Below are 16,780 nucleotides of genomic sequence, written 5' to 3' on the forward strand. Positions count from 1 at the left end.
CAGTGGGTTAATTTGTTTTGTGATTTTCTGGGTGAAATACTGCCAAAAACGCTGTAATGTGATGCAAGAAAAGTAGTACTAAATATATTGGCTTTATGCAGGAAGAATAACGTATTCAGGCGCCTTTAATTCCGTTTGAAAAATTGGAAGAACGAGTTGCAGCGGCTACAGGTTAGTGTTGCCAAATATGACGAATAATTTTACCCAATTATACTCCATGTAATTTTATGAAATATTTTCCCGAGAGGCCCGTGCCCCAGCAGTGGGGACGGGATGGGTCGTGAATAGTCGTGATACTCGTGATGAAAAGTATATAATCTTTATTTTTCTTTGGTTACAGGTGTGAGGACGTGACATGATACTTTAAATCTTAGGCAATATACCAAGAAGAATTTCGCGCACCTGCAGCGATTTTAGACGAAATAATGATGATTTATGACATGTCATTGTTTTCCCAACTTATCAAGAGTTGGCTGAAAGAAATTGCTTTTTAGCAATTAGCCTTTGGAAGGAGACCCGTGCCCCAGCAGTGGGGACGTGATGGGTCGAGATGATGATGATGATGATGATGAATTAGCCTTTGCACACTGTCTGAATTTCTTTTAATTGTATGCTTTTGTTTCTTGTTACTTTAGAAAATGTAAAATAAAGTGTTCAAAAATAATACTTAATTAATAGTTTTTTTAAGTCTATCTATCTCGTTATTCTCACGACCCACATATATTACCTATACCATTGTAATCTAGATTTAATCTCCTATATCAGAAGCAGAACATAATCAGAACTAATTTTATTTCTGTTCGCCGTGGACAAATTTTCCATACAACAAATGTCGTTTGATATATTATATCCACTTTCATTTACTATCGACCCTATATTTTGATTTATCTATACTTATGAATGTATTAAATTTTGCCTATTTCTGGTTAAAAATTATAACAATAGGTAATAGCAGAAATGCATTGTCGTTTAAACCAGAAATAGGCAAAATTTAATCGATGGCATCACTGGATTCCATGACAGCGACGTCGCCACCGGAACAGATAAGATTGTGGCACTATACATTTGTTTTGTAGTAGGTCTGTGACATTTGTCATCTCCGTTTCCTCAGAAGAATGTAGCTCACTACTAAAAACGACAGGCCGAATGCCATCTATTGGTCGATTTTGGAACTACTGGAAAATCTCCCATTCGAAGATGAAAATTTCAACCCGTGGTGTGGTGGAAAATGTATAACTTTGGAACTCAACTCAATAAATTTATTTTTATTATTTTTAACGGTTGCAAGTTATTTTCATGTTTCTTATTTGCAGTGCAGTCTTTTGAAATATACAACACGTCAGTGATTGTGAAAGAACCTGCATGAACTTCATCGTAAAAATATGAAAATATCTTTTGGTACTTACTACTTAAGATAAATTCATCAATATAAACACCTAAGTTAAATAACGTTCCCATAACATGATTTCTAGAAACCGTTAGTGTAAGTAAAGGTATTTTATAATGAAAATTGAGGTGTTAATACAGCTCTGTATAGATTTCTCACTGGTTTCAAATTGATTTGATAAATGACTGGTAATTTTCGAAGACTTGATTGACTTGTTAAATCAATTTCGATAAATTGATTCTGAACGATTGAAAGTACAGGGTTTTAGCGGGATTTCATTGTCTTTCTAGTATAGTCAGCCGTTATTTGATGTGTCTCGGACAAGTTATGAACGAAGTTTTTTACGATATTCAGTGAAGTTTAATTGGTAGGCAATGTTTTCCATAAAAATAAAATTGGTATGTTTAATTATTACTTTTCACGTTTGTGGAAAAATATAAATTTAATCCAATTTTTTTCCAATTCCAATAACTTACTGGTAAAATATGTCAATAATGAGAAAGTTTGCAGTTTCTTTTTTTTATTGGGTATAGGTAGGTAATAATATGTACCTACGATATATCTATTTGCGCACAGCATGTGGGTTTATTAGGTAAGGTACATAAATGTCGACGAATATTCATTTGATTACATACCAATACATGTGCAATTCCTCACCACTCAACCACTGAGACACCACAAGAACAAGAACCGATGAAAAATTAATTCTCTTTCGCATTTGGCGGCATTATGCTAAGCATTCGATAAATCTTAGCCCCCGAGTGGTTTCTTGCAATTTATTCCTGCCTACCCCCTAATCCGGTTATTAATGGTATTCTACCCCCCTTGCTGCAAATGTGCATTGTCTAAGGACCCGATTAGACCTGTGAAGACTGAATCAAAAATCGAGGGTGAATCGGAAAATGTTTAGGGGTTTTTTTCGTCTTTGTGAAATGGTTTGCGGATGTTTTTGCGGCTTTTTGTGGAGATAAAGTATATATTTTATTGTGTTGTGGTGTCGGTTTGAGGGGGGTGGATGAAGAAATTGATATTTAATATTGGAAATTCGTTACGAGTAGGTACATTGGGAGATGATAATGTTCTTAGATACTATCGGGGAATATATTTAACTAGGTGTTCCCGCGAGCTTCGCTTAACTTAAAAAGTTTTCTCGTGGGAATTCCGCGTTAAACTGAAGGACTTTCATACAAACTTTTATCCCCTATTTCACCCATCCTAACTAATATTATAAATGCGAAAGTAACTGTGTTTGTCTGTCTGTCTGTTACTCTTTCACGCCAAAACTACGGAACGGATTTGAATGAATTTTGGTATACAATACGGTCTAGACCCTGGGAAAGAACATCTATAGGCTTTTTATCCCGGAATTCCCACGGGAAAACTTTTTAAGGCGAAGCTAAGCGCGTGGGAACAGCTAGTTATTTATAAGGATTAAAAAAAAGATAGTAAAGATAAGTAATGTAATATCATTAAACTAAAAATTAAAAACATTCGAACCTATATTACATATCCTAAGTTTAATTTTGTGCATACATCGTAATTGCGTATGTTCCATTACCACCTTAATTATTTATTAAGATTTCGAAACTACGTTGATGTTTTGTTTTTGTGACTACATTGATGATTTGTTGATTGAGGCACTTGACTTTTGGAAATGGGCGATAGAGCAGAAGCTCGCCAAAACTAACTCCGTATTTAATTAACGAAATACAAAGTTTGATTGAGCTGCCCCCTCAAAAACTTATATAAAATATATTTTCAGAGATAAGTGCGAAAAGTCCCATCCTATTCCGCATTATTCCGTAAATTTCGAACCCAAAGACATTGTCAAGCAGAAAAACACTCGCAATGGGGAAGCTCTGTATCTCATATAAAATTTATTTCAAATAACAACCGATTCTGCCCCCAAACCACCTTCCCTTATTAGGAAAATATTTAACACAAACCCTCTTTTCGCGCAAAGTTAAATCTACTGTATTGCTAAGGACGTAAAATTTGAAATTGTTTGAAGAATGATTGGGAATAACTTTGTATTTTTGTTTTATTGAAACGAAACAAAAGAAGGAATAAGATTTGGAAATGTGTCCGGAAATGATTCAAGTGCAGTGCAGACAAATTAGTTCTCCTTTTTGCTTACCTTCTTTTTAACCCTCGACGGAAAAAAGGTGTTACAAGTTTAATGTGTCTGTTCACCAATAATCTAATGTAAATTTTGTAAACCATTATTTTATATAACTTTTCGATTTCTGTGAGTATTTTTAAGATTCCGTTTTGTACATCTACCAGCATAAATTGACTTAAGTCTTACCTTGTGTTTTTTTATGTTAAGTAAGTTCAATATAATCAACTCTATGTACCGTAACTCTATGTATGTACATACATACCTACTATGTAATAATGAGTCTTCCAAAATCCTAAATGTTATTTTCTCAAATTCTTTGGCGGCCATTGCTAAAAACAACAAGAATTCGCCGGCAGCCAAATTTTAATAAGATGTCACATCCACAACCGACGGAGGGGCTATTCAGTAATTTATAACAAACTTCGTCAACGAACAATAATATGCAGAATAACTCCGTCTAATTGGCCCTAATGGTCCAAAAGAGAATATTTTTATAACGTGGTAATGAGCCGCCTGGAGGGGCCTTTTAATTTGACAGCTCAGTTTTTTCTTAATGACCCGTATTTTTTTCTTAATTTTATGAGCCTACGATTAAGACACTGGCTGCTTTTATTGTCTGTGGTTTTTCTTTTTTGCAATTTTCTTTTTTTGTTGTGTGATAATTACGGTGGGGATTTTAAGGAGATATAGCGTCGTGGACGAATGTTTTTTTTTATTTAATTTTCATTCTGAAAAGATTGTGGGTGATTTTGATGTACCAAGTAATGTACAATTTATAAATTCATTTTTTTATTCTGGGATGTCAGCAACTGATGCTAATCTAACTAATCAATATTAAACTTCTTCTTCCATGGTGATAAACCCTAGTCTAACTTTTGTCGTGTTTGTCAAAGACACAGAACAAGAGCCAAAATCTGAAATAATAGGCCCACCCCCTATTATATTGGGACTAACATAACACTGGCTTGGGTGCAGCAATGCACCTCTGCCTACCCCGCAAGGGTGTAAGTACATAAGTACAAGGTGTGAGTGTTTGTTTGTAGTTCACAAGTCTGTATTTCTGTCCTACGTTTTTCCTGAATCTAATATACCTAAAAAAAAAAAAAAAAAAACACACGCACTCACGCCTTGTACTAATGTACTCCCTTGCGGGGTAGGCAGAGGTGCATTGCTGCACCCACTTTTCGCCAGAGTGTTATGTTAGTCCCAATGTAATCGGGGGCGGGCCTATTGCCATTTTACGGGCACAACCAAGACCTGAGTACAAATATCTGCCCCAGCCGGGAATCGAACCCGGGACCATCGGCTCAGTAGTCAGGGTCACTAACCACTACGCCATTCGGTCGTCGTAATATACCTAATTATTTAATAAAGAGCCTACTTAGGTGCACCTTAAATATTTCACAATCACTATATTTTAAAAAAACATTTCGCAATGGCGTTGATTGCTCGCGGTGCCAAGAGGAGATGCGGGATAAACGAGTGACAATTAAGTGACGAGGCCGAGGTAAAAATATTCCTATTTCTACCCCATTTTACCCGCACGCACCCGATACTTAGCGTTACTTAAATTTTCACAGACCAAGGCAGGTTTTGAGAGAAATCTAGGTAGGTACATTAAATTGGTTAGACGTTAGGGACGGCAGTGGGCTCATGTTTCATGATATATTAATCCAAAATATTGAAATGTATCAGCCTGGATCAAATCTGGATTTTAACACTTTGATATCATGCATGCCTGTTTGCTTATCACAAAGATATAGGTAATATCACTGAATATATTCTAGTATACTAATTCTTTTCAGTAGAATATATTCTACTGAAATGATTTTGTTTGTTTTTGCTTCGGCAGCAGTCGTTAAGCCTAGTCTGAAAACATCTGACAGTCGGGTTGCCCACTTAACCGACAACTCTCTCAGCACAAGCTTGCTTGTGTTGGAGTCCACCAACCTGCACTAGGCCAGCGTAGTGGACTAGGCCTAAACTCTTCCTTCATTGGAAGGAGACCTGTGCCCCAGCAGTGGGGACGTGATGGGTCGTGATAAAATGATTTAACTTTATTTTTTATCACCCAAATCTACTAGGTCAACAAATTATACTTATTTTAAACTTAACCTACCAACAAAACCATTAAAAAAATCAAGAAGTAATTCCAAAACCAACCACTCTTAAAACCCAAAAACACACCTGTAAAAATTTACCTTACGAAATTTTCTCGCATATACTACCTAACCTAACTCGACAGTATGGTACCAGGGGGGTCACTTTATAAAGCCTTGGATACCGCAGCGCTCCGAAACTAAGAAAAATCAAAACTGCAACGCTAACTACAATCCTATCTCGTTGTATGAAGCGTGCCGATTGCGTGACAATTCTGTTTCATTTGTTCGTCAATTTCGAGAGTGACCCCTCCAGGGGGCGAGGGGGCGAGGGGGGGGAGGGCTGACATTCGGCGGCCATTGCCTCCGAACCCTCTTTCGCTAAAAATGCGTCGCCTTATTTACCCTCCTATGTGCGCGCCTCAAGTGTGTACGCGGCTTTATTAGGTACCTTCGATGTTTGAATTCGCTGATTCGGTGAAACGTTTGATTTTTGAGCGCTTGGTTGGCTGTTATTAGGCTCTTTGTTTGTGGAATGAACCGGCTAGGATTTTACTATAAGTACCTACTTGCATTGTAGGTTTTTTAAAAATGGAATTGACTTAAATTTTCAAATATTGACTCAAATTTTCATATACATATTTATCAGCGCATAATATTACCGAAGCGTCTTTTTAGACTCCTTGCCTGACACTCAAAAACTTACTGGGTACTTACTTGGGTATTTTACCTGAAATAGAAACATTCACATACTTACTTACTTTCTGCATAAAATTATGTACTTACCTAATAGTATATACTTTAGTGGAATTACCACTGGCTTTGGCAGTGATTCTGAAGAACACATTTTAAATTAAGCGCGAATAGCTTTAAATTAATATTTAGGCAAAGATATTATGAAAGCAAAGATTTAGGACGACCGAATGGCGTAGTGGTTAGTGACCTGACTACTGAGCCGATGGTCCCGGGTTCGATTCCCGGCTGGGGCAGATATTTGTTTAAAGACAGATATTTGTACTAGGGTCTTGGGTGTTGATATTTATATTTAGTATCTATCTATCTATGTATTTGTGTAGATATATCAGCTGTCCGACACCCATAACACAGGTTCTGCCTAGCTTGGGGTCGGATGGCCGTGTGTGAGATGTCCCCACATATTTATTTATTTATTATTATTATGCTTGATCGTATAAAATTTAAAATATGTTGCTTTAGCACTATCGCATAACACCATACGAGTAAAACAGAATTGGATCGAGAAGATTTGTAAAGGCAAACACATCCTCTATAAAAACACGAAAATATATTTAGTAGTACATAGTTAATTATTATAAAAAAGAAAATTGGAATTCGCAATAACATTCGCAGAATCAGCGCAAAGCACACACAAAAACTATAAATATGTATAATACAACACACACATATCGGCCACAATCCAGGTATCTGTCCTTATTACACCAATTACATAATATACATACCTAAGTAATAAAACTATAGACTATAAAAAACATATAAATTACTAATTTAAACACGAAATAACACATACACTACAGTCTTATAAAACTAAATACACCCACGATCACGATCATCTATCAAACTGAAAACTATAAAACACGACACATTTCAAAACTAAAACTAATTACAAGACTTAAAAAACACTGAACGTCTTTCACATATCACAGCTTCGCTCACAATAATCAACCCTTCACTACCACTCTTATTTTATTTTACCTTTTTTTCTTCGACGTGGCCTTTAATGAATTCAAGTTTTTGCTCCCACCTTGTCCCATTATGGGACAAATTACGTATGATTCTTATAAATATTCGGGCATTTAATCAGGGTGCGCCTCTCAAATGTAAGTTTAATCATAGCTTGTTGGAAAAACATCTGGTGGTTTCGAAATGTGTCGTCGAAATTGTTACGGGTTAAGGTAATTAATGCCAAACCCTGTCATAATTAAGGTTGGGTTTATAAAAAAATACAACCCTTTTATTGTTGACGGTGTGTGTTTCGAACAGTTCTTTTTGTAATGATGTAATTATCCGTCCTTGTGTTTTACTAAATAACGATACATTTCTTTGAGTTCCATGACATAAGATTAAGAAAAAAAAACTTTTTGGATCATACTTATGCTCTAAGTACTACAACTGCCAGTTTCAATAACTCTTTCTATCGATAGCTGACAGTTACTTTCATACGATTTTGAAAAAATTAAACTTTTTTGTGTCAAAATCGAATATTAGCCATAACAGTTATTGAAACTTCGTAAAAATCGTAAGTCCCAGGTGAAAAATCGAATTTCAGCCTAAAAATCGATTCTAAAGTTTGAGAATTAACGACAAACGAGTCTAACCTCATTGAACATCACGCGAAGTAGTTCAATTCATGAGTGAGTGAATGAGAACCTGTTTCTGGATCGCCATGCAAATGAGCCAAGCGCGGATGTGATCTTTGTGAGGGCTTGGGAACGCACGTGTGGACGGAACTTTCTATTATCAACCAGAATAATCTTTGCCGGTACGAGTAGGGTAACGTAACGTACCTTGGGACGCTTGTACCTCGGGACATTGATTGTATTTTAAAAACCGGCTAAATAAACACATTAAAATTCTACCCTAGGCATAGTATTTTACTCGCTTGGCAAAACTAGTGAGTCTCGTGATCATACCAGCATCGAGTGTGTGGTGAAGACAATATGAAGTTTTTTGGAGTCAAAAGTAGCTTTTGTATAGTTTTTTATGTTGCTTTATCTCATTGAGGCATGCTCAAAATAAAGACATGGATGTCACGTACCTACCTATAACTTTTCAGTTATTTAATTTTATGACATGGCAATTATCTGAAAGATTCCTAAATTAAATATAAAGATATTTAAATTTTGGTTAAATATTGCTTTTTTGTACCTTGGGACACGATTAAATTTGTACCTTGGGACACTGTTTCCTATGGCTTTGTACTATGGAAAATGCAAACATCTAAATAACGTCTTAAATCTCTGTTCTTATTAGTGCCAGAGTGAAACAAGACAGAAGAAAGATGCAGTAAATCAAAAAGAACAGAGATATAAGGCGTTATTTAGAAGTTTGCATTTTCCATATGACAAAGCTATAGGAAACAGTGTCCCAAGGTACAAACGTGTAACGTACCTTGGGTCAAAACAAGCATTTTTACTTTTATCTTAATTTAATAAAATCTGGCCACACTAAAGCTTTAGCACAAATACTAGTGATAATAGATTATATATCCTACCAAATAAAGAAAATTTCACATTAATATCTTAGTTGTACGCTGTGATAGCTTCATTCAAAGTTGGGGTAGTCGAAAATGTCCCTAGGTACGTTACGTTACCCTACCTACTTATAAAAGTGATTGAAGAATGAGAGGTCAGTAAAGTACTCGCTCCACCAACCCGCACTTGGCCAGCGTGGTGGACTAGGCCTAAACCCTTCCTTCATTGGAAGGAGACCCGTGCCCCAGCAGTGGGGACGTGATGGGTCGTGATGAAAGTACTCGCTGGATGTTAACTGGTGTTGCAAAAGTGGCATACTAAGCCGATAGGGGGTCATCCTGAACGTCTGTTTTTCTACGACTTTCGGAAATTCGTGAAAATACAGCATCCTAATAATAATGTCCTCCTAGCCGAATTTCGACCACGGCGGCCAATCTCAATTGAGATCAGCCGTCTACGCAGGAGTAGATTATAGTGCTCAAGTGTGTGCGCAGTGCACAGGAGCACTCTCTGTTCCATCACTCTCATAGCCCAATGGGACGGATTGACCGACACGACTGGAGAGAGCTAGGCGCAGGACCGACTGCTTTACATGCCCATCCGACAGCATGGATCGTTTCACTGTTTCGGACATCAGGTGATCAGCCTTCTATGTCCTAACCAAACTTAGAAACACAAATTGATGGTCCCACCCGGGAATCGAACCCGGGACCTCTGGGTCATGAAGCGAAGCTTCTACCACTAGACCACAGAGGCAGTTAACAGCATCCTACTGTTTCGTGGAGATAACAATTTGAAGTCATTTGAAAAGTGAAATAAAGAAAAATATGATTTTAAGGCTGTCACTAAAGCTGGAAGAAAATCAGAATCTGTCAAATCTAGTGAGGGGGGGTTGAGGTATGCGGGGCGTTCTACGGACAATGACATGAAATTTTAACATAGTACTCGAAAACATAAAAGTGAAGACATGCCACTTTGTTAAAAATATACTAAGTAAGTAATATTGTTTTGTGATACGAAAATATTTATTTTTATTTGAAAGTATTTTTAATATTTTATAATTAATTATACTTATATAAAGTCGTACCCGTGCCGATATTTATACAGGTTGTTGCAAAAAGGGTTTAATACTATGCCGAAACCTACGTGTGCAGCATGTTATTGATGTTATTTCTAAGCCAGGAAATGAAATCAGAATGTAAAAAAATCGCGAAAATATTATCAGAGTTTAATAGTTCAGGGTGTTGTATTAAACTCTGCCCCCGTGTGAGGTATAAGAATAGTAAATAAAAAAAGTATAGTTAGCCGAAAGGGCGTTACTCAGGCGTCACTCTGAAAAACTTTTATCCTACGTAATTTTTTATATTCGTGAAAAAAACGCTTCTTCATATAATTTTTTTTTGGTCACGTGACCTTTTAGTTAGACGACCTGTTTTTTTTTGGTGTTTCAAAAGCAGAACAGTAGTTTGCAGAACTCTGCATATACAGGGAGTCACAAAAGGTTACGTAGCTGGCAAAGGGATATGGGGAGGTCACCAGAAAAATAATAACATGTAAGTACCCCCGCAAGGGAGTACATTAGTACAAGGCGTGAGTGTGTGTGTGTTTTTTTTTAAGTACTTATGTGTATTTGGGATATGATAGAAATAATATTTTTGTTTCTTAAAAACCAAAAAATTTACACCTTGCTGCGCTCTTTTGCTCACTGTAAGTACACCTACAAATATTGCTGTATTAAAAAAAACGGTTTTGTAATAACGATTATAAAAAAAAAGGTTATTTTCATGTCAAGGAGTCATTTACCTAATTACGATTTCACTCAACAGCAGGTGAACTGAAAAAATAAGTTCTAGTTCTATCATCACTTTAGATCGCAAACATTGTAACTCCACTTTTCTCGGCGAAAAGTACTCTTTGGTGTCAATAGAAACGTTTTTTGAATTCACATGTTTTCCTCTTTATTCGAAAAAAAAAAACTGTATTCCGCATTTTACCATTTGTTTTCCTCTAAACCCCAAACCGTGATTTTTAAACAAGAAAACTTAGTAATTACCCTTTATTCTCATATACAACGTGCGATGTAGGCGAACGTGAACGAAAACTATGCAATAAGCCTTTGTTTTTATTACTACTTTAGTAAATTACAATAACATACTCAACAATGTTAATTTTTTTTTGCAATGTTATGTTGTTAAATTAAGATCGGTGAAGAGAGCGGTGGTATCTCAGTCGGGTAAGCGCCCGCTTCTCAAGCAAGAGATGCGGGTTCGAATCCCGGCGCTGACATGTACCAATGAGTTCTTTTAACTTAAGTACAATGTATACCATCGCTCTTACGGTGAAGGAAAACATCGTGAGGAAACCTGCATATCTAGATTTAGCACATCTAGATATGTGAACCCACCAACCCGCAGTGGACCAGCGTGGTGGGAAATGGTCCAAGCTTAGGAAGGCAGTTTAGACCTTGGGCATATGCACAAAAGTTCCACTCGAGAGAGCCAGGTGCAGGTACTTACACCCCCACAGAGAATAGAATAGAATAGAATAGAATAGAATTAACATGAAGTTACTTTCAACTTTTTTTTGCATCTATGCGTCGAATCACAGCATGACGGCTGCTGCAGCTTCCTGCTGTCCTGTCCTCCAACCAATCCCACCAGTACTGCAGGTTGCGTCGAATACGAGCCATTCTCTTCGACTTGACAAGACAGGTGCTCCCGGAAGGATCATAGATCGCACGGAACCCGTACTGTATAGAGGCAACGGACTCCTTTGCAACAGCCCCCCAGATTCGGAAGTAGCCCATGCACTGCATGGCGAGCACAGCTGCAGCAATTTTTTCGTAATGAATCATTGGGATGTCATCCCCGAAGGAGGCTCTCAGCCTACCTCACGACCTGTGTGACATTAGAAAAATGCACTGTGCTAACGCCGTTTGCGAGCTTGATTTGCAGGACCGCGTTGTATGCCAAGTTCCACAGCAGAGGGGTCCAAGACCTACCGCTGTGGAACTCCGCAACTGAACTTCTTCTGTGAAAACAAACCCTCTCTTTTCGCATCCTTAATGTACTTGTTAGACACGTATGACATCTGTCAATTTTCTGCAGATAAGAAGACAAGTGATGGTATACAAGAGCCGCCCTAAAGGTTCGCCCTCTAGGGGATAGAGTTGAACGCGGTTACTATTTTTAAGCAAACAGCCAGCGCAACAACTCGCCCGTGGTTCTTATCCTGCTCCGACAGTGAACGAACGCAAAGTATTGTACCCACTATTCGAATCCGCATTTCGGATGCCAAACTGACTGTCCGAAAGGTCGAAACCGTACCACCACAGAGGTATGACTCGTTCGAAGAGCTTATCAGGCTCTTACAGCAATCAGATGTGTCGGTACACTGAAAGATAATCTACAGGCCTGCTTTATTTATTTAGGAGCACTAATGGCCTCCTTTCAGTCATTGATTCACTGGCACTCAGGCTGCGGTTGAACAGGAAGATAGACTGTCTAAACAAATCATTTTTAGGCTAGCTAAAAAAAACTTTAGGTGGGTAGTATGCCAACTAGAACTACAAATAAAACAGTATTTTTGTCTCCTCTAAAATTTGGTCACGAGGAGTTACGATGATTACGATCTAAGGTGACGCTGACGATATTTTATACAAGGTATTGAAAAAAGGGTATAAAGCTTAGCCAAAAGTGGATTTAGGTGCCATTCTGATCCACTTTTCTTCTACAATTTTGAAAATTCACGTAACAAAACCTTTTACACAGAAACTTATTCGATCACGTGACTTTTTACTATAGAGACCGAATTTATTTTTCGAGAATTTCCAAAACTTGGAGAACAAAAGTTGTTCAGAATAACCCCTGAGTCAAACCCTTTCGGCACAGTATACCCTTTTTGCAACATCCTGTATAGGTAATATCAGGTTTATAAAAGACCTGGGCCTGTAGAGTGAGACTCGGCATGGGGAGTCATAATTTATAGATCTTTTAGGTTGCAGTGGCGAATGGGCACTGGTAGCCCTGCCCTTTTCTATAACTATAACTATAGGTAATTTTATGGCAATTTAAAAATGGTATAACATTTATCTATTTGAAAAAATCATTAAAAATATACATTACCTATCACCCTAATTTAAAAAAAAAATTCAGCCCTTACTTTAAACTTATAACACCCCTCTATTTCCTTCAGGGGTTAAAAAACCTGTGTATTTAATATTTTCTTATGAGTTTTTTTTAAAAAACTAAGCTCTTACATAGTTGTACATAATATTATGCGGTATTTTATTCCACTTGTAACGCATAAAATTCATAGCTGCAGTAAACATTTCATTTTTTTCATGGCGAGATACAGTCGCACTTAACCGCTTTTTTGCAAAGCTTGTTAAATAGATTTAAAAAATTATGTAAATTTTAGATCTTCAATTTTTAAAAATACTTACTTATTTTTAACAACCTGTAGTGTACAGACTACCACATCTTAAAATATATATATTTTTAATTAACTACGGTTTTTGGTTTCAAATAAAACAAATTATGAACTTACTTTTCAACACCCTGTATATTGTGTAGCTTACCTACCATACACAACCGTTAAAATAAAATAAATTACCCCTCAGAATATAAACAGGCTCGCGCTTTGGCATACTGCATTGACCGTATAGTTCTTATTTGGAGAATCTAATAAGTGTCATTATGTGCAATGTTTACCTTTATCTATGCATCTGTAACTCTATAGTAAAAAATGTAAACAAATCGAAAAGGCGAAATGTTTTCTAAGAATTTTCGGCTTTTCTGCATCTAAAATGATTAGAAAATTAACTTTCCATAGCAAATGCATATGTATTATAATACTTGTAGTCATAATTTGTTGATTTAATCAGTTTTTGTGAAATATTTGATAAAAAATAAAATGGCGTGGGTATCGCTCCTAACAGGCCGCCACCAGGGCGACGACTGAAGAAATCTGAAATCTGTCACGGTGTCATCATTTTTAAACCGGAATTTATTAGTTTTTTGCAAAAAAAGTTGACTTCTGGTCCATTAAATCCAACTCTTTAAGGTAACTTTGTTAAGAATTTAATTACCTACACATACATATAAGATTCCATGAAAATGGGCCCTGTGATTTCGAGGGTTTTTTCATAATAAGTCAAAAAATGGCAAAAGACATGGTGTGTTTGCAATTTTTTTTAACATACTTATTATAATCCTGCACCAATTTATAAGCAACTAACATGTTCAGTATACCCTCTGCTACAATATATATTTTTATCAATGTGATAGAAGCCACCGTTTTTCCAATCTAATCAAGTATATCAAGCCGACTTTAGCATTTTAGCTTTAGGGATCCTCTTAAGCAGTAATCCTGTAGTGAAACGATAAATATTATTTATTACATTATCCTAACTATTTATGGTTAGCTTGCTAATCACCGGTAACTAGAAGTTGCAACTGTTACTTCTTACCTATTTCTTTCTTATCATCAGCACCTTGACCTTATTTTTTTACGTTTAAGTTTTTACCTTTTATATATATATATATTATATTCTCATCTGCAAATCGCAGGATTACATTTATACTTACTTATACATCTGCCGCGTGCACCGCAAACATTAATTTAACGGATTAATGAACTACTACAAAAAACTTATTTACATCTCAACAACACAGTTACAGTTATAATTCTTCTTTGTGAAACGTAAAAAATAATAGACGCCAAACAAAGTAATTTTTGGGCTAAGAAAAAAACGTCGCTTATGCAAATTGCCCCTTCGTGCTTTACGGGGTTGAACGACTGTTCTCCTTGGTCCTCGCGGGTAGGACCCACTTACGATCTTAATAAATGAAATGAAATTGTGAATATTTTTTTAATTTTTTTTGAATTTTTTAAAAAAATTGGAATTGTGAAATTGAAATTGTGAAATTTTTTTGACGTAGAATTTTACAATTACTTGTCAAAAGTCATAATATTACTCTAACACCATTTCACAAAGGCCCCGTCATTAAGGAGGAAAGACAGCTACAAACGTAAATGTTTGGTACTCATTCCACTATGAGCAGAGTACAATTATGATGATTGAGTGACAACTTTACTAGTCTTCACTCGCGAGCAATGAAAAAGTTCAAGTGATGATGATGACGGTCGAATGGCGTAGTGGTTAGTGGCTCTGACTGCTATGCCGAAGGTCCCGGGTTCGATTCCCGGCTGGGGCAGATATTTGTTTAAAGACAGATATTTGTACTCGGGTGTTGGGTGTTGATATTTATATTTAATATGTATCTATTTATGTATTTGTGTAGATACATCAGCTGTCCGATACCCATAACACAGGCTCTGCCTAGCTTGGGGTCGGATGGCCGTGTGTGAGATGTCCCCACATATTTATTTATTTATTTATATAGCAACAAATTACTATATAGTTGGTAAACGGGAAAAAAAAACTAAGGTTGCCATCTACGTCTGCAATAATAAAGTAGGTACATTTAACTTAAGAGTTCTACCAACTACAAACGTAATTATTTTGTTAAAACTTTAAATGAAATGTTTGAAAAAAAATGTTGTTTGTAGTCGGCATATTGTTATGAACAAGCAACTATTTCAACTTATCGACACTGTAAAAAAAGAGAGCACAACTACCGTGTCAAACGAGAACGAAGTTAAAACATTGAAATCTAAAAGCCCTAGAGTTGCATTAAGAATTTAACTGTTGTTAGAAACTCGACTGGTTTCGATCCATTGAGATAAAAGACCCCTAATGGGGGTAAATTAGTCTTTAACAAATCATTAAGAAATTTCATCGCGATACATATGGTATGAATAAATTTTTTTTCTTAAAATTTCCTGAATTACTCTAAGGTTATAGTTTAATTATTTTTATAGGGTGCATGGAAGGAGCTTCCGCGAGTGATGTATTTACTATACCTAATTATGTATGACGGTCGAATGGCGTAGTGGTTAGTGGCCCTGACTGCTATGCCGAAGGTCCCGGGTTCGATTCCCGGCTGGGGCAGATATTTGTTTAAAAGACAGATATTTGTACTCGGGTCTTGGGTGTTGATATTTATATTTAGTATCTATCTAACTATGTATTTGTGTAGATATATCAGCTGTCCGACACCCATAACACAGGTTCTGCCTAGCTTGGGGTCGGATGGCCGTGTGTGAGATGTCCCCACATATTTACATATTTTATTTATTTGTATACACTCACGAGCAATGAAACAGTTCCAGTGACTGTAGCATCAAATTAGTCCTAAATGGAAGACTACTTTAGTGGCGCCGCGCCGTCTCCAATATTGAAGTAAGTAAGTACATTAAACAGCGGATCAGAATATTATTATTACCAACTAAAATCGTAAACATTTTAATCAAATTCTAAATAAATTGTTTTAAAAAATTAAGGTTAATTTGGTGTCGAAATTTTGTAAGTGAAAATTGTTCATTGCTCGTCAGTGTAAAACTTTTTACCCTTAAACAACGGAGGCATGTCAACAAATGAATACCCCGGCCGGGACTCGAACCGAACGATACTATCAGCGCTGTCTGCATGCGAACTCGCAATTTAAATTAATTTGATAAACGGGCATCTTGTACTTAAACGCAATGAAATAACAATTAAATTATTGTGACATTTCCTTTTAAATGGTTTTATGGTTGTATGTATGTTTGGCTTAGTGCCAATTTCTCCATAGTCGGTCAGAGCATAACCAGGGAGTAGTGGTTGACTTTTGACACATCTGTCATGAATTTTGTATGGATATGACGTTTAATTTATAAATCAATCCCTCAATCAATTCATAATCAATTTAATCTATAAATCAGTCGGTTAGATAATCGACTATGGAGAAATTGGCACTCATTTTATGATATTCACTTCTTGGTTAAATACTGCGCAGAATTTAACTAGGAAAAAAACAATTTTACTTATACATAATAT

This window comes from Plutella xylostella, chromosome 29 (genome assembly GCF_932276165.1).
Source record: "Plutella xylostella chromosome 29, ilPluXylo3.1, whole genome shotgun sequence".
NCBI classification, from domain to species: Eukaryota; Metazoa; Arthropoda; class Insecta; order Lepidoptera; family Plutellidae; genus Plutella; species Plutella xylostella.